Here is a 23,742-nt window from a genome sequence, read left to right as displayed (position 1 = left end):
ATATTTATCAGAAAAAAATTTATTTTTTTCTTTTTCTTGCTCTAGTCAATTCTGAAGGCATATTAGAAATTAAAACTCAGAAAATTAGAAAATAGTTACTGATTCACTTTAAATTAGTATAATAGACATAATACATGTTCATATAAGTAATCTTTTTATTTAAATTAAATTATATTTTCCAAAATAAAAATAATGAGAAGACTAACATTGTCTTGCATTTTTGCAAACCTCTTCAATGTCTGACTTATTGGAGGACATTTCGATTCTCATAGCTGCTTCTGTATCCAATCTGTTTTAGGATTTTGTTTTGGTTTTAGCATATTTTTAAAAATATGGCTTCACACAGATTCATGGCTGGAAAAATGGATGAATATTTTAACAGCCTTTTTAGATCTTTGTAGTTATTCTTCCCTTTAATACTACCTCAAAACTCAACAAGTGGCAGTCTTTTGTAGAGTAAATGCAGTGTGGAATCTAAAACTATATTGATAAACTGTTTGTGCTCTGAGAAAACGAGCATGAAAGCAACATCTTAGTATTAGAATAAAAGTAATTTTGACCTCCCAGATCCCTGAAAGGTCATCAGAAATTGCACTTTGCAAACCACTGCCCTAGAGCATAGTGAGGAAAGAGTGAATAAAGATGTTATCAGAGAGGACAGTTCCAGTAGATATCTGCAGGGACTTGCGGGTTGTAATGAGGACTTGGGGATTTATTCTGAATAAAATGGGAAGTCATTGTAGGGTTTGAGCAGAGAAGTGAGTTGATCTAACATGGAGAGGGTCCACTCTCTGTGTCCTTATTCATCTGGTGGATAGATAATGGGGGGTCCTTACAAAGCAGAGAGGCCAGCCAGGAGGCACTTGCAGTAATCCAGTTGAGAGATGATGGCAGCTTGGACTACAGAGAACATGGCAGAGGTGGTCTCACTTGCCAGATAAACATCCGTGAAATGATAGAAATGGAAATGTATCTTTGCCTGAGGTGGGTTTGACCCTGTGTTAAAGTTGATTCAATAATTTAAGCAAAAGCCTCAACTTCCCTTTTTTTTTTTGGAACAGGGTCTCACTGTCGCCAAGGTTAAAGTGCGGTGGTGCAATCATGGCTCACTGCAACCTCCGCTTCCTCGGTTCAGGCAATTCTCGTACCTCAGCCTCCTGAGATTACAGGTGAGCACCACCACACCCAGCTAATTTTTTATTTTTAGTAGATGTTTCACCACGTTGGCCAGGCTGGTCTCAAACTCCTGACCTCGAGTGATCTGCCTGCCTCGACCTCCCCAAGTGCTGGGATTACAGGCCTGAGCCACAGTGCTTGGCCTATTTTCCTTTGTGATGCTCCTGATTGTCTATTCTTTTTTTCTGAGATGGAGTATGGCTCTGTTGCCCCTGCTGGAGTGCAGTGGTGCGATCTCAGTTCACTGCAACTTCTGCCTCCCCAGTTCAAGGGATTCTCCTGCCTCAGCCTCCTGAGTAGCTGGGATTACAGACATGCACCACCACACCTGGCTAATTTTTGTATTTTTAGTAGAGATGGGGTTTCACCGTGTTTTGGCCAGGCTGGTCTTGAACACCTGACCTCAGGTGATCTGCCTGCCTTGGCCTCCCAAAGTGCTGGGATTACAGGCTTGAGCCACTGCACCCAGACCTGATTATCTACAAAGGTTCTTGACGTCTCAACAAATCAGAGTATGTCAGAGTATAACAGAACCTCTGAGAACATCTTTGTCAATAATTTAAAAATTTTACTCTAGGGAGCCATAGGATCTCAATGAAGGTAGCACATCAATAATTATAGTGGATTAAAGCAGGATAGTGCATCAGGGGACGCAGTAACTCCACTTTCATCTGTTTTATTAATGGGATCTTTAAAAGCTTTTGTTTAAGAAAAGGGATCTGGAGCCAGATGCAGTGGCATGCACCTATAGTCTCAGCTACTTGCAAGGCTGAGGCAGGCGGATGGCTTGAGCCCAGGAGTTTGAATCCAGCTTGGGCAACATGATGAGATGCTGTCTCTAAACACAATACAACCAAAAAATTTAAAAAAATAAAAAAAAAAGAAGAAGAAGAAAGGGAAAGGAAAGGAAGAAAAACATTCTGTTGTTAAAATGACCTCATGACTCAGTCGGCATTCCACTGGGTCAAGGTACAGCCTCAGAATCCTTTTAAACACCTTATTCCATTTATGTTCTAAACATGGATCAGAATGGGCATTTCAGATGAATAATATTTGCCATTTCTCATATAAGCCCAAACTTGGTATCTTATCATGTCATTAATTTCAATGTCTCTCACTTTGATTTCACTAGTTTCTACTTTATACCCAACCTGCTTTTATGACTATAGATCTTTCAGTGATGTAGAGATTATAAATGGTCAAGATAAAGAAATATTTGTAGAGTGTTCAGGGGTTGAAAACTCAAATGCTTTCAGAAAACAAACAGGCAGCAGGCAAAGAGCAGAGTCTAACGTGGGAAGAGAGGTGAGCCCTGGATTAACTGGGGGACAGATGTCTTGGCTAATGATATTCAAGTTCAAACTTTAAACAAAAAAAATTTTTGGCAAATAATTACAATAACTCAAAGAAACGAACAAAATATTCCACAATACCTATGGGCTCTTTTTCGACCCTCTAAAATCTCAAACTGGTTCAACATACCTATTTTAAGGATCCTTCTCATAGAGGTGCCGTGACTTGGAAGGTTATGCAGTTTGGGGCTTTAGAGCTGAGATTTTAGAGTCAAACTGATCTGGTTTGTATCTTAGGACCATAGTTGGCTAGGTACATAATCTTGGAACTTCTGTAAACCTCCATTTCCTCATATACACATCTACAGGAAGCAGCTTGCCCAGGGCCTGCTAGAGTTAAGTGTTCAGTAATGGCAGGTGTGTTTGCTGTTATTGGATAGGGTCATTGGATAGGGTCACACACGAATTGTTTGTGGCAAAGCTGGAAGATTTTCCGTTATTCTGAGATTTTATTATACATTGAGTAAGTCTACCACTGGACTTCTGACCACTGTGTGTGTGTGTGTGTGTGTGTGTGTGTGTGTCTGCACACATATGTACACACGTGCACGTGTCTGGATGCTGCTTTTAAGATATAAAAATGAAGAAGATTGGAAAAAGAGAGGACATGACCAAGGGGATGATCTGAATGTGGGATGGCTATGGCAGGGCACATGGTTCCCTTTAGCCTGATGTTTCTCAGGAACATCTGTTTTGCCTTAAGCGTGGGGTCCCTTTGGGAAATGTTTTTAAAGGAAGCCGATCTTTTCCTCAGGTTTCCCCCAGCTCTGCCATGTGATTAGGCAGAGGCCAGTGGCATTCAGAGTTTGTGCACAGGCACCTCTGCCTCTTGGGAACACCAATTTACTGAGAATAAGCATGGATGGCTGCATGGCTGCCAGGAGGGAACAATGTTCCGTCAATTCAAACCTAGAACAGATTTGAACTAATGCCCTGGAATTAAAAAGCCATCCTGTCTCTGGCTGAATAGAGAATGCAGTTCTGAAATGCAGTGTTCAGCATGCTGCCCAGATAGGTTTTCTGTTGCAGCATACCCTTCTCTAGAGTGTTAAGCACTTTATGGAATATCTGTTGGTTGTTTGGGTATGATATGGCTTTGATTAAATCCTATTCACAATTCCGGGGAAATGTCCCATAAGTATTCATACAGTGTGGGTTTTTGGTTTCTAAAAGGGCATGCTTTTACCGAGTACCCACTCAATCAATTCAGGGTGTGGACACTTAACGATTAATCACTTATAATTAAATAATTTGCAATGTGCTCAATGGAGGGAGACGGTGTGGTGTAATACAGTGAGGGCATTGAAATTAGAAGGGCAAATCCCAGCTCTCTGCTTTCTAGGTGTGTGACTTCACCACGTCATTTAAGTTTCTCTTTCTGTATCTATTAAATGGTTGTAAGCAACATCTCCCAGGCAGGGCTGTTAGGAGGTTTCAACTGCATAAAGTGTGCTGAGGACCCAGCTCCATGTCTGGGACTTGGTAGGTGTTCTGAACACCATATTACCATCCTCTACTCTCCAATGCCCTGATGAACAAAAATAATGAGTCACATTTATACAGCTTGAATCAGCAATACATGCATTAGGTTTCTTCAGTTGAGAAGGAGCAACTGTCATTAGTTTTTCTATAACATTGCAAGTACTGAGAAGTGAGTCCTACAGAGATCTGAACTTTCCAGGCTTTCCAGTGATCAATGATAGTCTGCTTTGGAAAAGTGCAAAAAATTTAAAAAGCTGCAAAGACAGTCAGTAACTGATCTGATGACGCCAAACACATGAGAATAGATTCACAATTCTAGCAGGTAGAAAGTCAGATGGGACAAACTTCAGAGTTGGCTTAAGTCTGTTAAGGAACTTCTATTGAGAATCAAGAAAGGTAAGTTTGAGATTCCTGGCCAGATGTGGAGAAATTCCAAAGAGTCAGGCACGATGACTCCCTTGGGGTTCCTGGGACCCAGGCTGCCTGGGAGGGTCACAAGTCCCAGACTCCACTGAGAGATCCTGGCGTGGGCTTTCTGTGTTCACCTATTCTGCTAGATGGAGCTGAGCCTGCAGTGATTTGAAAGCAGATACCCACTAACTACTGAGCTCAGGCACAAATTGTCCTCACCTTTCCTCACCTCCTGAAATACTCATAATTGCCTCAGTGTCTATCTTTTCTTTATGTGAAAGCACTTTTAAAAAAAATTTTTTGAAACAGCTCGCTCTGTTGCCCAGGCTGGAGTGCAGTGGTGTAATCTTGGTTCACTGCAACCTCCACCTCCTGGGTTCCAGTGATTCTCCTGCCTCAGCCTCCTGAGTAGCTGGGATTATAGGCGCATGCCACTGCACCTAATGTTTGTATTTTTTGTAGAGACGGGTTTTCACCATGTTGCCCAGGTTGGTTTTGAACTCCTGGCCTCAAGTGATCTGCTTATCTCGGCCTCCCAAAGTGCTGGGATTATAGGCATGAGGCACTGCACCCAACCTGAAAGTATTTGTCTAAACTAACCACTTTCTTCTTCTCCCTCACCAAAATTAAAAAATAAAAATTAAAAAAAAAAAAAGACATTTCTGGGAGGGAAAAGTTTTCCAGTTATTACCTCGTATGTCAGATTTGAGGTTTCCAGGGAGACAGCTCCAGGGTGAAGATGAAGACATGGGGCTGGTGAGTTCTGAAGGAGGAGGTGCCTGGCGCCCAACACACTCTCTGGGGAAGTGCTTCAGGAGGTGTGGTCTGAACATCTACATCACAATCCCACCTGGACTGCTTACTACACATTCAAATTTCTGGACGTCATCCTGCACTCCCTAAACAACCTCTCAGAGGCAAAATTTGGGAATGTGCCTGTTTAACAAGCTCTTAGGGTGATCTCATTGCAGTAGTGTTTGAGGGCCTCTGTCCCCGTGGAGGGGCCCTGGGGGTGAACCACGTGCAGGGTTTTTTTTTTTTTTTTTAGACAGAATCTAGCCCTGTCACCCAGGCTGGAGTTCTGTGGCACGATCTCAGCTCACACGTGCAGTTTTAAGCAGGTAAATATAGGATACTTTTGCTTACATGGTTGCCCCTGAAGACAAAATTCCTCTGTTGTACTTCACCACTTTGCTAGAGACATCCTGCTACCACTTGTCTCCACCAGGTAATGAGGTCCTGCCGTAACTGACTGAGATGGAGAGGCAGAAACAGAAAGGAGGATGTCCTTTCTCACTTCCTCTGCGCCCACTTCTTATTCTACCCTAACAAAGGCACTAGTTACTCCCAGGTGGAAACCTACAGACTCTTTGACCCTGATTGCATTCTGTAGAGCCCTGCTGTGAACACATCTGAATCCTGTTGTTTGGAGATTCAAGGAGAAGAGAAAAGGCAGTTAGCAGCTTCCCTCAAGGTCATCAGTACAAGGCAGAAAGATCTCCAGCCAGAGCATTAGCACAATGGACTGCAACTCAGAGACTCACTGAATTCCTTTCCAATTTTGCAGGAATGGTTTGGGTATTCCGTAAGTTCTGTGGCAACCTTTTCTTTGTTTTGTCTTGGCAGAGCTGAAGGAAAACTACAGTGGGGGTAATTTTCCATATTTTTACCATAAATTTTTAACTATCCACTAGGAAAGAAATAAAGCAGTAAATTGAATGTTCTGGTCTTAAGAGAGACTCATGCAGAGAGGAAGGAAACTCACAAGGCCCTAATGACATCATTTACTAAGAAAGTCCTTAGAAACTGTCAGCGCTGCCAATGGGACTCAACTGAGAAGGTATCTGAAGGAAATTAATTGATTCCTGTTTTTGTGTTAGAGTGGAAAGGGGATTAGAAATAATGAATAGCTGCTTTTACCTTGCCACTCGTCCTCAGATTTGCAAACAGTAATAAATGTCCTGAAGTATCTTCTGAGAGAACTAGTTCAAATAAGTGAAGAGAGATACCTCTGGTGGTCTTAATTTCTAATCAGAAGGCAAGGATTTTGTACTTTTTTTTTTTTTTAGAAAAGTAGTAATATTCAATAGGAATGGCACAATCTAAACAACAAAAAAAAGAAAAGTGGTAATATATATGCTGAGGTTTGAATAGTATAACTGCAGCTGCACATGAAGAATTTAATGATGGCTTGTATACGTTGTGAGCTTTCTTACAGTTTTTATCTCCACTTTTCACGTTAGTCAGATCAAGATTGCATTAAAGTCTGTGCATTTTATTTCATAATAGTCATAATTTCATACATGGAGCATTGACTTTGTGTCAGGCATTGTACTAACACTTCACAAGAGATCCAAAGAAATGGGTATTCTAATTTTTATTTTACAGACAAGAGGAAACTGAGATTTGGAGATGCCCAAAGGAAAAAAAAAGTAAGTAGAAGATTTGTGATTTGAAGCCAAACCACCTAATTCCAAAGTCTGTAGAGTTGAGACAACTTTTGTTTTGTTTTGTTTTTTTGAGACGGAGTCTTGCTCTGTCGCCCAGGCTGGAGTGCAGTGGCCGGATCTCAGCTCACTGCAAGCTCCGCCTCTGGGGTTTACGCCATTCTCCTGCCTCAGCCTCCCAAGTAGCTGGGACTACAGGCGCCCGCCATCTCGCCCGGCTAGTTTTTTGTATTTTTTAATAGAGACAGGGTTTCACCGTGTTAGCCAGGATGGTCTCGATCTCCTGACCTCATGATCCGCCCGTCTCGGCCTCCCAAAGTGCTGGGATTACAGGCTTGAGCCACCGCGCCTGGCCAAGTTGAGACAACTTTAACCCTATAGTTTCCTTAGGGATAAAATACTTCTTTATTTTATAGGGACTAAGATAGAGATAGAGTTTTTTGTTTTTGTTTTTTTTTGACATAGTCCCACTCTGTTGTCCAGGCTGGAGTGCAGTGGCGCAATCTCAACTCATTGCAACCTCCCAGTTTCAAGTGATTCTCCTGCCTCAGGCTCCCGAGTAGCTGGGATTACAGGCATGTGCCACCACACCTGGCTAATTTTTGTGTTTTTAGTGGAGACAGGGTTTCACCGTGTTGACCAGGCTGGTCTCGAACTCCTGACCTCAGGTGATCCACCTGCCTTGGCCTCCCAAAGTGCTGGGATTACTGGGGTGAGCCACCATGCCTGGCTGAGATAGAGAATATTAAAGGAAGGAGACAAAAAATAAAAAAGGTGTCACTTGAAAAAATGGGCGGGGACTGTTAGCATCCGATGCCTCTTTCTGAGTCATTTTAGCTTTGCGTTTTGGTTGTGTTCTTTCCCTAACTGTGTATGTTCTGAAGGGCAAAGTACAATGTACTTGACTCTGGGTTTTCTTACCTATAAAAGATGGAGTTGGACGAAATGAACATTAAATTCTTTCAGTTTCCTACATGCTATAAGAATCCATGGTCCCTGCCTTTAAGAAATCTGCCAACTCAGGTCAGGAGCAGTGGCTCAGGCCTGTAATCCCAGCACTTTGGGAGGCCGAGGCAGACAGATCACTTGAGGCCAGGAGCTTGAGACCAGCCTGGCCATCATGGCAAAACCCCATCTCTACTAAAAATACAAAAATTAGCAGGGTGTGGTGGTGCATGCCTGTAATCCCAGCTGCTCAAGAGGCTGAGGCAGGAGAATTGCTTGAACTTGGCAGGTGGAGGTTGCAGTGAGCCAAAATCACGCCACTGTACTCCAGCCTGGGTGACAGAGTGTATTTTTAGTGGAGAAAGAAAAGAAAAAGAAAGAGAGAGAGAGAGAGAGGGAAAAGAAAGAAAGAGAAAGAAAGAAAGAAAGAAAGAAAGAAAGAAAGAAAGAAAGAAAGAAAGAAAGAAAGAAAGAAAGAAAGAAAGAAAGAAAGAAAGAAAGAAAGAAAGAAAAGAGAAAGAAAGAAAAAGTCTCTAGGTAGGTAAAAAGATACAAAGATGCTAGCAATGCATGATGCAAATAGAAGTTCAGGGTAATAATTGAAAGCTCTCTTAAGGTGGTCTTGGAGTCATTGCTAAATGATTTGTAAAAACTAAGGAAGGCATAACACTGAGAGATGACAAGAGTACTGTCATCAGAAAAATTTCTCCAAAGGGATAAAACATAAACTGGGCTTCAAAAATGTTCAGCCCAATTTGGAACTTTAAAAAATTTAGAAGATGGATACATACTGTCTAATAAATAAAATACTATAGGAGTAGGTGAAATTGAAGAAGAACTAAATAGGTAGGGAAAAAGATGAGAACAAAGGTCTGCAGGGAAGCCCTTGCCCTAATATAGGATAGTTTTTTCATTTTACATGTTCCCATTAATATTTCATATGTGTTTATCTAACACCACACCGTATCATCACCATCTACTTATGGTCCCTTTGTTTAGTCTGGAGCTCTCTGTCAATACTTCTCTATCTCCATACTTGGCACAGCACCTGCACTGATGATGCACTTAATAAATAACTGATTGAAAGAATGTTGGCACCATTTGGAGATGTTTATTCATTCATTAAAAGAAGACAACTCTATTGAGCATTTTGTGGGTTAGGTATACCATGCAAAGGTTTAAGCAAAATTGGTCCTGTCCTTACATTTCTTCATAATCCCATTCATAAATATCTGAAATGTGAAGTAAGATGGGAAGAATGCCTCGAGGGAAATTTTGTGATTGAAACCCTGCCAATTTGGATGGACCAGAAGGAAGAGTTCAAGTAACTTTTCAACTCCTAATGCCTAAAGAGAAGAGAGAACAGGCAAATACAATCCGGAACAGCTAATTTTTTGGTCTCATTTCTCTATTTTCAGGGTAGATTAGTTTGCTCAGTTCTTGCATATTGACTCGTAAATTTCCTCTACTATTCCAGCATCTTGTAAGGCTATAAACAAGAGACTAACAATCATGTTCTGACTTTTTGGTAGAAGTGTATTTAATTCTAGAAGAATGCAGAATGTATATAAAAGCAATGCAATAAGCATTGCTTCCCATCATTGACTGGAAAAAAAAACTTGAATGCAAATGCTGGCCTTGAGATTGGGAGGAAAAGGAGAGAGGAGGCTGAAGGAAAAATGGGTTGATGTTTCAATTTCCATTTGTCACTTCATAGAGAGTTAAAGCATAGGAAGTCTAGGTAAGTGATGGTTTCATTTTAAAATTAATCCACTCATTTTATTACCAACACAAATGGTGTGCTTACATCGTGTCCAAGGCACTATACTAAGCTTTCAGAGACCCAACCCAGAGACTCAACATCTGTGTAAATCTGAGACAGAATATACAAAGTGTATAAATGTGCTCGAATGGTCATAACAAAGTGTCACAGACTAGATGGCTTAGATAAGAGCAGTTGTTTTCTCACAGCACTGGAAGCTAGATGCCTGAGATCAAGATGACGGCAGGGTCAGTTTCTTCTGAGGCCTTTCTCTTTGGCTTTTCCATGGCCATTTTCCCCTTCTATCTTCACCTACATTTCCTCTGTATGTTGTCTGTGTCCTAATTTCCTCTTCTTAGAAGAATGCCAGGCATCTTGGCTTAGGGCCCACCTGTGTGACCTCATTTTACCTTAATGACCTCTTTAAAGTCCCTAACTCCAAATCCCATCATGTTCTGCGGTACTAGGGGTTAGGGTTTCAACATATGAATTTTAGGGAGATACAATTCAGCCCATAATACTAAAGCTTCAAACATCCTGTCCCAATTCCAGAAGGGGAAGAGCTTGGGGCTTTCAATTTTATTCAAGTTGTTTTTTTCTAGCTTTAAAAGGTAAATAAATATATGTTCTTCTCAAAAATTAAAAACCAATTCAAAACATTCAAAGCATTAACATTTAACATTTTCCATTCACTCAGGATTTTGCTGTTTGATAAAGATGGTCATTTTTCCATTTTTTGGCACCAGGCAGTGTTAACCAGCCCTGACTGTTTTGTTTACTAAGTCCTTAGTTACAGCTTGGGGTTGACGTAGAATGTCTTGCTCTGGAAATGTGTACACATTGTACAAGCCCTAAAAGAGAAAAAAAAAACCATGATACTTTGCTGGCCTTAGTTTAAGATTTACTATAAAGGAGGACTTCAAGGGTATTAAGAAAGGGGATACATGATGCTGAAAAATTCCCTTCCAATGGGCACAGATTAATTGTTTGGACTTGGATAAGAGAAAACATTGTTATTTGGAATTAAGGGGAACAATGTGACATTAATATTGTTGGTTGTGCTTATCAACAGGAACCTACATGCTTGTTAAAGTCACTTCTGTTCCCATAGAGGACAATTCCATTTTTGAACTCAACAACAATATAAGAGATGTCATGAGGCTCTTGTATTGGTTGGAATTAAACTGAACTGTGGGAAACAGGAAATAAAGGCAATAGCTTAAACAAGTAGAAATGCATGTCTACCACACATTCAAGAGGTCTGTGGGCAGGAGCCAGTGGTCCATGGTGCAAGTGGCCTAAACAGCTTTTTTTTACTGATTGTAATGCTGAGTACAGCTTCTATTCCAAAATGACCTCTGGAACCATAGTGGTTACATGTAAACTCTAACCAGCAGGAAGGAAAATATAATGAAGAATAATGGGTCTCCTCCTGTGAAGAACACTTCCCGGAAATTTTATATGCCACTTTTGCTTATATCACATTGCCAAAATTTAGTTGTAGGCCTAGATAGCTGCAAGGGAGGCTGGGGAATGCAGACTTTTTTCTGGGGAGCCACTGGCCTCCCTAAATATGAGGGTTTCAATTACTGATGAAGAGGAAAAATCAGGGAGAAAACGGGCAGGAACTGACACAACTCCAAGCTCCTAAAAACAAATTTCACTGCTGATATTTCAGTAGGTATTTTTTTAAAAAAATACAAGGTGTGGGGTGGGGCGCAATCCACTGGTCTCTGATCTTATGATTACAATTGCAGACTTTATAATAAACATACCTGATTGTGCACTGGCACTGCAAATTACTCCGTGTGTGAGTTTGGCACACACATGGAGTGATTAAGGCACATAATGCATGGGGTACTGGACGAGTTAAGCCACAGTCCCTGGCACATGTGCAGTATGCAACAATTGGTGGTGTTTATTGTTATTGTTGTTCTTTTTAATTTCCCTATTGATAAAATGTATACCCCAAAACATGTCTAATAAAAGATATGCCATTTGGGCTGGGCATGGTGGCTCACATCTGTAATCCCAGCACTTTGAGAGGCCCGAGGCAGGCACATCACAAGGTCAAGAGATCAAGACTATCCTGACCAACGTGGTGAAACTCCATCTCTACTAAAAATCCAAAAAATTAGCTGGATGTGGTGGCATGTGCCTGTAGTCTCAGCTACTTGGGAGGCTGAGGCAGGAGAATCTCTTGAACCCAGGAGGTGGAGGTTGCAGTGAGCCGAGATTGCACCACTGCACTCCAGCCTTGCGACAGAATGAGACTCTGTCTCAAAAAAAAAAAAAATAAAAATAAAAAAAAGATATGCCATCTGCATCAGTTCATTCTCCTGCTGCTATAAATAACTGCCTGAGACTGGGTAATTTATAAAGGAAAGAGGTTTAATTGACTCACAGATCCACAGGGCTGGGGAGGCCTCAGGAAACTTACAATCATGGCAGAAGGGGAAGCAAACACATTCTTCTTCACATGGTAGCAGGAGAGAGAAGTGCTGAGCAAAAGGGGAAAAGCCCCTTATAAAGCCATCAGATCTCATGAGAACTCACTCACTATCAAGAGAGCAGCAGCATAGGGGTAACTTCCCCCATGATTCAATTACCTCCCATTAAGTCCCTCCCATGGCACATGGGAATTATAGGAAATCAAATCTCATGTACTCACATTTCAAAACACAATCATGCCTCCCCAACAGTCTCCCAAAGTTTTAACTCATTCCAGCATTAACCCAACAGTCTAAGTTCAAAGTCTCATCTGAGACAAGGCAAGTCCCTTCTTCCTATAAGTCAGTAAAATCAAAAGTAAGTTAGTTACTTCCTACACACAATGTGGGTATAGGAATTGGGTAAATACACCTATTCTAAATGGGAAAAATTGGCCAAAACAAAGGGGCTATATGCCCCGTGCAAGTCTGAAATCCTATCGGGCAGTCATTAAACCTTAAAGTTCCAACATGATCTCCTTTGACTCCATGTCTCACAACCAGGTCACACTGATGCAAGAAGTGGGCTCCTACAGCTTTGGGCAGCTCCACCCCCATGGGTTTGCATGGTCCAGCCCCCTTCCTGGCTGCTTGCATGGGCTGGCATTGAGTGCAGCTTTTCCAAGCACACAGTGCAAGCTGTTGGTGGATCTACCGTTCTGGAGTCTGGAGGACAGTGGCCCTCTTCTCATAGCTCCACTAGGCAGTGTCCCAGTGGGGACTTTGTGTGGGAGCTCCTACCCCACATTTCCCTCCCACACTGCCCTAGGAGTGGCTCTCCATGAGGGCTTGTCCCTGCAGCAAACTTCTGCCTGGACATGCAGGTGTTTTCATACATGCTCTGAAATGTAGGCGGTGGTTCCCAAACCTCAACTCTTGCCTTCTAGTACCCACAAGACCAACAACAAGTGGAAACTGCCAAGGCTTTGGGGCTTGCACCCTCTGAAGCAATGTCCTGAGCTGTATGTTGGCTCCTTTTAGCCACAGCTGGAACTGAAACAGCTGGGATCCTGGGCACCAAGTCCCAAGGCTGCACACAGCAGGGGGTCCCTGGACCATTTTTCCCTCCTAGGACCTCCCACTACCCATCATGTCTCTGACATACCCTGGAGACATTTTCCTCATTGTCTTGGTAATTGGTCTTTGGCTCCTCATTACTTATGCAAATTTCTGTAGCTGGCTTGAATTTCTCCCTAGAAAATGGGTTTTTCTTTTCTACTGCATCATCAGGCTGCAAATTTTCCAACCTTTTATTCTCTGTTACCTCTTGAATGCTTTGCTGCTTATAAATTTCTTCTGCTAGATATCCTAAATCATCTCTCTCAAGTTCAAAGTTCCATAAATCTCTAGGGCAGGGGCAAAAAGCTGCCAGTCTCTTTGCTAAAGCATAGTAAGAGTCAAGAGTCACCTTTTTTCAAGTTCCCAACAAGTTCCTCATCTCTATCTGAGACCTCCTCAGGCTGTACTTCAGTGTCCACAGCATTTTGGTCAAAACCATTCAACAAGTCTCCAGGAAGTTCTAATCTTTCCCACTTTTTCCTATATTCTGAGCCTTCCACGCTGTTCCAACTTCTGCCTGTTACCCAGTTCCAAAGTTGCTTCCACATTTTCAGATATCCTTATAGCAGCACCCCACTAATGGTGCCAATTTACTGTATTAGTTCATTCTCATGCTGCTATAAATAACTGCCTGAGACTGGGTAATTTAAAAAAGAAAGGTTTTATTGACTCACATTTGCACATGGCTGGAGAGGCCTCAGGAAATTTACAATCATGGTGGAAGGGGAAGCAAACACGTCCTTCTTCACATGGCAGCAGGAGAGAGAAGTGTCAAGCAAAGAGGGAAAAGTCCCTTATAAAACCATCAGATCTCATGAGAACTCACGATCAAGAGAAGAGCAGCATGGGGGTAACTGCCCCCATGATTCAGTTACCTCCCACCAAGTCCCTCTTATGACACATGGGGATTATGGGAACTACAATTCAAGATGAGATTTGGGTGGGGACACAGCCAAACCATATCACCATAGGATCAGCTGGAGGAGAATGCGTACCTTGCAAGCTACAGTCACTACAGTGCCAAAACAAGGAGATACTCTTTGCTTCGAATTAAGTTGGTTTGGGGACACATGGCTGTGAATATTCTGTGTATATAAATCCTGGTCCTGTGGCCCCATGGAATAACCTTTTCCTCTTAAAATTCTCTGTGAAGAGAGGCTAGGTGCCCTGGATAAAAATAGCATAAAGAAATTCCAGAATCTTTAAATATCTTCCCATTGTACATTCATAAAACATAACTTTTTCTCCTATTTAGGAAAATTGGAAAGTCACTGGACCCCTTTCCACCAATATCACTGGTTGGTTAGTTTTGAATCAATCGAGCCCTGAAATTGAGCATCAGTTCTGTACTCCAGCCTTGGTGTGTTCTTGGGCTCTTTTTTAAAGAGGCACATGTGTTGTGGATCCACCTGCAGTGACCTCAGCCTGGAAAAAACAGCCTGGTAGAATGAACATTCATTGACCATATGTTATGTGATAGGCATTTTACTGAGCAGCAAAAAGCACTGATGTCTTGTGGGAGAGACTAGAGCTGAAAAAATAATCTAAGAGATTAGATGATACCCTCAGAAAGAGTACTTATGATATCATCTCCCAGATCAAGGAATTTGGGTATACATCAACATACAGAAGTTGGAAATGAATAAACACAACTCGGTATAGAAAAATTTCTGTTAAAGAAAGTACAGGGGAAGCATAAAGAGATTTTCATTGTTGCCCTTCTTTTGGTACCAATTTTGTGACTTCTATTAGTTTAGTTTCCATTCATTGGTACTTACCATGGCCAAGAATGCTACCAGCGCAGTGTGGCTAATTTGCAGGACAGAGGCTGATAAGCTAACATTATACCAAAACAGTCCTAGGTAGAATAATTATGTTTTGCATGGCAGCCAGAATTTGTAAAAGGAATCCAGTCACAGTTTTCTAATAGGAGTCCCTAATAAACTATTATCTGAAAACATGACCTTTTTTTTTTAGGTTAAGGCATTTGTTAATTTAATATAACCTGACTTGAAAGTTAGCATAATGGAAATAGGTTGGCGCTTTGAATCCAGGATAGGATTGTATGTAAATCTAGCTTTCGCTATTATCTGCAGCATGATTGTGCAAGGGTTACTGAAAGTCTCTTAGCCTCTATTTCCTCTTCTGGAGGATTTTTCTGAAGATTAAGTGAAATGGAATATGCAAAACAGTAGTGTATTTCCCGGTATGTATTAGATTCTTACTTAATATTTGTTTGTCGTCTTCCCCTCCACTCTCATTTCTTACTCCCCAAATTGCTGTTGCCAATTGTCAAATTCAGTGGGCGATTTTTAGTGCCTGTTTTGACACTTTTCAACATTTGACCCTGCAGACTACAAATCCTTCCTTTCTTTTTTTTTTTTTTTTTTTGGAGAAGGAGTCCTGCTTTGTGACCCAGGCTGGAGTGCAGTGGTGCGATCTTGGCTCACTGCAGCCTCTGCCTCCCAGGTTCAAGCAATTCTCCTGCCTCAGCCTCCCGAGTAGCTGGGATTACAGGAGCCCACCACCATGCCCGGCTTATTTTTGTATTTTTAGTAGAGACGGGATTTCACCATGTTGGCCAGGCTGGTCTTGAACTCCTGACCTCAGGTGATCTGCCCACCTCTGCCTCCCAGAGTACTGGGTTTACAGGCATGAGCCACTATGCCTGGCCTACAAATCCCTTCTTGGTACTCTTTCTCCTGTTGATTTTTCACAACATGACTATCTCTGCGTTTTCTTCCCACCTTTGCAATTCTACCCTTAGTGAACTCAGCTTTCCCCACAAGTGCTTTAAAGACTGGTGTTCTTTAGCTTACATCATAACCTTCCTCTCACTTTATACTGTCTTTCTTGTCAAATTAATCATGGTTCTAGCCGCCACAACTTTCAATCTACTGGTGACTTCGAAATCCATACCTGCTGCCCTGACTCCTTCTTGAATCCCAGTTCCATGTTCCCAACAGCCTGATTGATATCTTCCTCTGAAGGTCCCAGGCCCTTCAACATATTAAAAAATGAATTCGTTCCCTGTGCTGTATTTCCTGTCTCAGTTAATGCATGGCATTTACTAAGTTACTTCTTCTTTTCCACTAACCCTAAACTTCCCTTTCAATCTGTCACAAAGTCTTGTCAATTTGGTCTGCAAAATTTTTTCCAGACTTTTCTTCCTGTCATTACTGCTACCCCCATCCCCCTCAGTTCAGTTTTGCTTCATCTCTGTTCTTGTTTTTGATGACTACATTCGCTTCCTAATTGATTTCCCTGCCTCAATTCTCTTTCCCCTTCTAGTCTCTCTGTTGATTAGTTTTACATCAATATATTTTCTCCTGCTTAGCTGTTTTAAAGCTAAAGTTTAAATTTAAAATGCTGGTTAGAAACAAAGAATTAAAGCCATTTCCACCCCAATTCTACCTTCTAAAATGAACTGAACAAAAGAAAAGAGCATTTCATCTTCAGATAACTTAGAAAATACCTATAGTCCCCAAACTCTGAAGAATAATTGCTAAACACAGTCAAATTTGGATCTAAGGGGAGGAAGACACTGACAGTTGTTGAAGTCGAATAAAAGAGAGAGATGAGTCTTTGAAATTTAAACATTTTATTTGGGAAGAAAGAATTTCAATTCTAAGGCCAGGCCTGGTGGCTCACACCTATAATTCCAGCACTTTGAGAGGCTAAGGGAGGTGGATCACCTGAGGTCAGGAGTTTAAGACCAGCCTGGCTAACATGGTGAAACTCTACTAAAAATGTAAAAATTAGCCAGGAGTGGTGGTGCATGCCTGTAATCCCAGGTACTTGGGAGGTTGAAGCAGGAGAATTGCTTGAACCTGGAGGTGGAGGTTGCAGTGAGCCAAGATTGTGCCACTGCACTTCAGCCTGGGTGGTAGAGTGAGACTCTGTCTCAAAAAAAAAAAAAAAATAGAATTTTAATTCCAGACAAACATGCAGACCAGGTGGTTTTCGGTATGTTGAAAGAATAAAGAGAAGGTCAGAAGTTTTATTTTTTTAGAAAGATAAGTGTTATGTATTTCTCTTTGACAAAGTTCATTGGCACTGGTAAGGTTTTTGTAAGCTTTGCAAGTTTTGATTGGTAGGTGATGGCAATGAGTAAGACTATTCTGAGTCACAGCAGGTTGTTTCATCAGCTATTAGATAAAACTGCTTTCAGCTTATAGCTGACAGTTTCGGCAGCCAAGCTCACAGAGAATTACATTCTTTGAGCAACGTTATGTACCCTGAGTACTTTTTCCTCCTGATCCTTCGACTCTGATTTAGTTGGGTGTGACAAGGCTGACCCAATTTGTATAATCAACTTTCACATCGTAAATCCACATTTCCACAGAGGTCTCCAAAAGGAGGCAGCACATCCCCGAAAAGTCAATTGTGCCTGAAACAGCAACACATGTGGTTGTGCGTAGACTGGGAGAGCATCCTTGTCCCTGTTCCGTACTGCAGAGCATCATGGGCAGCAGAGTCAACAGAGAATCCTACTACCACGCCACCCTTACAGGAATTCTCAGTGAGAGAGAACACCATAACCCTCTCAGAGGGTGGATGGCATCATATCAGAGCCAACTGAACAACGCAGGCAGATGCATGAACACCCAACACTTGTGACAGAGGAGGCTTTACTGTGTGCCAGGCAGAGCTCCTGTTCTTCCATCAAATAATTCTCCATAAAGAAAAACAAACTGCAGATAGATCAAAGAAGACGAAAACAGACCATGTAATCAAAAAATGAAAAGCTGAGAAAGAATTAAAAAAAAAAAGAAAACAAATAAGAGAGCAGAACTAAGAACAAGCATACATATTATGACAAGTTTAGTGAGGGTAAAATCATCTATTAAAAGAAAGACATAAAGAAGGAATGATAAAATAAAATCCAGATCTCATACCATACAGCAAAACAAGATCTTAATTTATCAAAAACATAAACATGAACTAGGAAGTCATAAAAGTGTGAAAGAAAACATGAGTGGATTTAAAAATAACCTTGGCGTGGAAGAGATCTTTCTAAGCATTGGATAGAGCCCAGAAGCCATAAATGAAATGGTCAATTTTCTTATTTCCGTAATATATAAATAGCTCTTATAAATCAGAGAGGAAAATATAACAAACTAATAGAAAAATTGGCAAGGAAAAATTTAAAAAGTTGTTCTTAGACAAAGAAGTGCAAATGGTTTATAAACATATAAGCCATTGGCTATCTTCACTCAGTTAAAGAAATGTAAGTCAAAACAAGGAAATAAACAATGTTCAGTTATCAGATTGGCCATGACTTAAAGTTTGATAGCAGAGTTATGTAAAGCGTATACAGAAGTAGACACAGTCATATTCTAGTGGTGGGAATATGAATAGGTATTTTTTTTTAATGGGCAAGTTGAAAATAGCTCTCAGATTTAAAAAGCACATACCCTTTGATCCAGCAATTCTGCTTTTAGGAGTTTTTTTGTGCAGGGATACTCCCACATGGTTGCAAAGGGTAGATAGTGCAAGAATGGATTGAAGCCTTGTTTGTAATAATAAACAATTGGGGACAACGTAAAAATCTGCCAACTGGGGCCTACTGAAAAGATGATGTAACAATCTAATGTATGGAATACCATATAGCTATTTAAAATAATGAGGTGAAATTATGCATACTGAAATGGAAAGATCTCTATGCTATATTGTAAAGTGGAAAAGAAGCAAGTGTGATAGTGTGTAAATATTTATTCACTTAAAAGACTTATAACAGTATTTATTATACATGGACAATTTCTTGAAGGAGAAGGAATAAAGATTTGACACTGGTTACCTCTGAGCCATAGACCCCATAGTCTGGGATAAAGAGAGGGATCGATTTTTTAAATTATATCTTTCTGTACCACTTGAATTTTCTTTTACTACATCATGGTTTTTATAACAAGGATAGAAAATACTAAAAAGAAAATATAATAAAATACAAAAGAGAAAATTTCAAAGCTCTTTAATGAGATTTGCCTTGAACCTGCATTATTTATAGAACTCAGTCTAGGTGCTCTGCATGATAAGAGCTTGGTGAACTAGCCCAGTTCACCATGCCAGCCCCATCTCTCAGCGTTTCTCTCATTTGTTGTCTTCTTACCATTCTTAACCAGTTATTGTTTCTTGAGCACACCATGGCCTCCATGTATTTATTCATCTACCTCTTTTGTATAAAATTTCTCTTATTCCTCCCCGGAAAATGTTACTCATCCATTAAATCCCAGTTCAAATGATAACTCATCTATGAGGTCTGAGCCGATTATTCGAGACTATTCCATTGTCCTTGCTCCTGTAGGGGAGACCAGAATTGTTGTCTCATGCACTTGGAGTCAAAGGACAACTGGATGACACTAAGTCCTCTACAGAGCACCCTGACCAGGTCACCAGTTGCTGTGTAAATTGGCTCCAGTTCCTTGGGACTTCTGGGCATGAGATTTGCATTCAGTGAGAGTTTGGCTTTAAACTTGCTTTGGCAGGTCATCAGACAGAAAGAGGAAGGGTCAAACACATATGTTAACATCACGTAAGTGTATGTGTTTTACATAAACTATTGTGTTCAGTTTTTATAGCACCCCTTCAAAGTAGGTCTTATCCTTGTTTCGCAATGGAAAAACCTGAGGCTCAAAGAGGCTAAGTGAGTTACTCAAAGTCAGTGGGGAAATTTGGTCTCAAATATGAGACTTTCGGTTTCCAAAACCTGTGTCTGTTCCACTCTGGAATTTGTGTTTGGATAGGAGGCAACAGTGCTCTCACGTCAGAGGCTCCATCCTCCAGTTTTCTCTTTTCTTCTGATACGAAGGTGAGCAGAGACCAGGCTGAGGGCAGGGGCATGGAGGCAGCATTGGCAGCAGGGTGGGGGAAGCTGGAGGAAGTAGGTGTGGTGATCTCCATTCTGCATGCCATTTGTTTGTTAATTTTCTCTCCATGAAAGTCCTGGATTTGTTGGATGCTCTCCTGACCCTGGTTCTGTCCTTCCAAGGGCCAGCTGGGGTAATAATGTTTTCTGAAATATCATAGGGTGTATGATTATTAATACTTGGCAAACTTTGGCCTAGGAATTATGAAACACGTGCCTGTTTGTGAGGTCCCTTCACATGTTTCTAATCAACCAACCAGATTTCACTTGAATCTTTTATGGCTTCCCTGAAATTTGTAGTGGAACTGGAAGCCAAGTGTAGCTCTGAGCCAATTTGTGGTTGCTGTAATAACCGTCCCTTTTCCTGACTTCTTCAACCACTTAGTGAAAATTATTATTGCAGGAAAATTTTTTAGTCATACTTTCCAGGGGGTTGCAATTTCTTTACTTGTCCTATGGATAAACATTATATTAGAGCAGTATGGTTGGATGGGTCTTTGCATGTTTTACAAAAGACAACACTAACAGTAGGAATTAAATGTACTGAAAATTTTCTAAGTAGGATGAACTGCACCTTCAATTCAATTCAAGGAACATTTTGAAAACCTCCTATGTATAAATTCACCTCCATGAATGTAAGGCATACCAAAGAGGAGTATACAGACACGGTTACTACCTTTGTTTCTTATGAAAGTTCACAACTTAAACTGAACACATCTTAAAGAGAACTCAATATCTTTTGCACAGTTCTGAGCTTGGATGATAGCACCACCAGGGACCCAGTGCTGAAACTAGAAACTCTGGAATCGTTTCCAATTTTTCTCCTCCCCTTACATCCATCAAGTCCAAGAGATTTTGACCTCCTAAATGTTTCTTGATTCTGCATTTTCATGTTCACTGCCATGATCCCTTCCCTGGTCCAGGCCTTTATCATGTCTTGCCTGGACTGTTCCAGTGGCTTTCTCTCTGACTTCCCTGGCCTCAGGCTCTCATATTCCTTACTCTGCCAGAGTGATTACTCAAATCACAAGTATAAGCATGTCACTCCCCTGCTTAAAATGCTTCATGAACTCCCTATCCCCCATAGGGTGAAAACCAAACTCCTCAGCAAGACATTCAAGGCCTTCTACGATATTGCTTTGGCTGCCATGTTGGGGAAGGGTGGGGAGACCTGTGAGTGAGACATCTTAGAAAGACTGTTACCTTTTCATATAAAAATGTCAAGACTCAAAGGAAAGAAACTTGACATTTTTTCATCTGTAAAATCTGAAAGTTGTGGTTTTGGATGAGCTAAGATAGATTCTCAATCCTTAGAACTGCACCTCTACAAGGGTGTTCTGTAAAGGCAAAGAAAAAAATGCTTAAGATGAATGTTGGACAGTAGGTAAGAAGAAACAGAAGTTCAAAATGTTTAATATATTTATGCATCTATCCATTTATTCATTCATTCCTTTGATCAACAGATATCTGTTGAATACCTAGACAAAGAGATTACAAAAGAACATGGTACAGACCTGCTCTCAAAGGAAGACAGATAAATAGGCAATTAAAAGACTATAGAGGCTGGGCGCGGTGGCTCATGCCTGCAATCCCAGCACTTTGGGATGCCAAGGCGGGTGGATCACGCGGTCAGGAGATCGAGACCATCGTGGCGAACATGGTGAAACCCCGTCTCTACTAAAAATACAAAAATTAGCTGGGTGTGGCGCCGTGCGCCTGTAATCCCAGCTACTCAGGAAGCTGAGGCAGGAGAATTGCTTGAACCCAGGAGGCAGAGGTGGCAGTGAGTTGAGATTGCGCCACTGCACTCCAGCCTGGTGACAGAGCTAAACTCCATCTCAATAAAAAAAAAAAAAAAAGACTATAGAATGATCTTTCTGTATGTATGAAAAACACTTGGTGCTTTGAGAACACATATTTGAGGCACCTAACCTATTCCAAGAGCGTCAGGGAGGATAATGTTTAAGTGGAGAGCAGGAAGAAGAATGTGATTTACCCAGGTGAAGAGAGAAAGAAAGAGAAGTTAAAATGGAGGAGAACATGGGTAAAGGCTCAGAAAGAAGATAGAGAGAGAAATTTTGAGAAGCTAATATGGTGGGATTATAGTGCTGAGGTTAGGATGGAAGCAAGCGTAGGGACGACTAGATCTGAGTTTACAACAGTAAGTAATAGACCCTCTGGGGCACCTCTAGTTCTCACTGGATCTTAGGCAAAAGTAGGCCATTGCCCAGGTTCATGGCTTAGCATGTGGGTTCCAACCCTACTCAACTTCTTAGCTAGGTGCCTGTGTCTGTAGGCAGCACTCTTGGCCAGATCATTGCTAACCTATATTAAGGAGTTGATGCTTTCTCTTCAGGACAGTGGGAAACCCTGCAGGGCATGACTCAGAGGAAGTAGGTGGTAAGATTAGAATTTTAGGATGATCTCTTTGGCTGCAGCATGGGAGGTTTCTTAGAAGATTTCAAACTGGAGTCAGGGAGAATGGTTAGGAGACCTACTCGGTGGTCCAGATGAGAGATGATGGTGGCCTGACCTAAAGTTGTGGCATTCACTGGCATCAGTGCCATCATGACTAATTAAGAGAAGTGTATCAGCAGCCTTCAAGAGGCAAAAGTGTTACTCTTTCTCACCAAAGCCTGTCTTGGTGAGAGACGCACAATAATGGATTTGCTGAACCATGATTTAGACTCAATGAGAAAATAGATTCTTCTATTTTTTAAAAACAACTTTACTGAGGTATAAATAATATACAAAAACTACACTTATTTAATGTATACAATTGATGTGTTTAGACATATGCAAATATCCGTAAAACCATCAATACAATCAAAGTAATGAACGTATCCATCACCTCTATCCAAAGGGAAATAGGTTCTACTTCTTTTTTGAGACAGGGCCTGGCTCTGTCACCCAGGCTGGAGTGCACTGGCGCCATCACAGCTCACTGCAGCCTTGACCTCCTGGGCTCAAGGGATCCTCCCACCTCAGCCTCCTGAGTAGCTGGGAGTACAGGTATGCACCACCACACCTGGCTAATTTTTAATTTTTTTTTTTTTTTTTTTTTTGTAGAGACAGAGTCTCACTTTGTTGCCCAGACTGGTCTGGAACTCCTGGGCTCAAGTGATCTTCCCAAAGTGCTGGGATTACAGAAATGACACACCGTGACTGGCCTGGAAATAGATTCCTAACAATAGAAATTACACAGAGCAGTAGGAAGAGAAACAGAACGAGATTTCATCTGTCTCCTAAGCTGGCCCAAAGGAGCATCCCCTTGCTTCCTTCAGTTGTGTAATAACCTCGCTTGAGCCTGACAAAAACATTTATGTCTGTGACAACTTATTCCATTTTTTCCTTCCACGGGGCTATTGAAGACTTTCATTCATTGCCTCAAAAAGCAATTCATGCTTTCAGGATTGTGCAATTGCACCGAGTTAAATTTTTACAGGCCCTGGCGTGGGTGAGACATGAAACTGCAAGACAAGGGTGTGAGAAGTGCAGAGAGTCAGGCAACAGTGCGATTAGCCATGGGGAGAATTTGGGTTGGTGTGTGTAAATATCCTCAGTTACCAGCCCAGGGGTGTTTGGAGGGCTACCTTGACCTGGAAAAACCGCTAATGAACACAGTCACTCAGATTTTTCTCTAGTTTTCTCTTTTTTTTTTTTTTTTTTTGAGACAGAGTCTTGTTCTGTTGCCCAGGCTGAATCACAGTGGTACAATCTCAGGTCACTGCAACCTCCACCTCTTGGGTTCAAG

Source organism: Macaca fascicularis, chromosome 8, assembly GCF_037993035.2.
Source record: "Macaca fascicularis isolate 582-1 chromosome 8, T2T-MFA8v1.1".
NCBI lineage: Eukaryota > Metazoa > Chordata > Mammalia > Primates > Cercopithecidae > Macaca > Macaca fascicularis.
The sequence above is the reverse complement of the archived record's forward strand: the minus strand, read 5'-3'. Positions refer to the sequence as shown.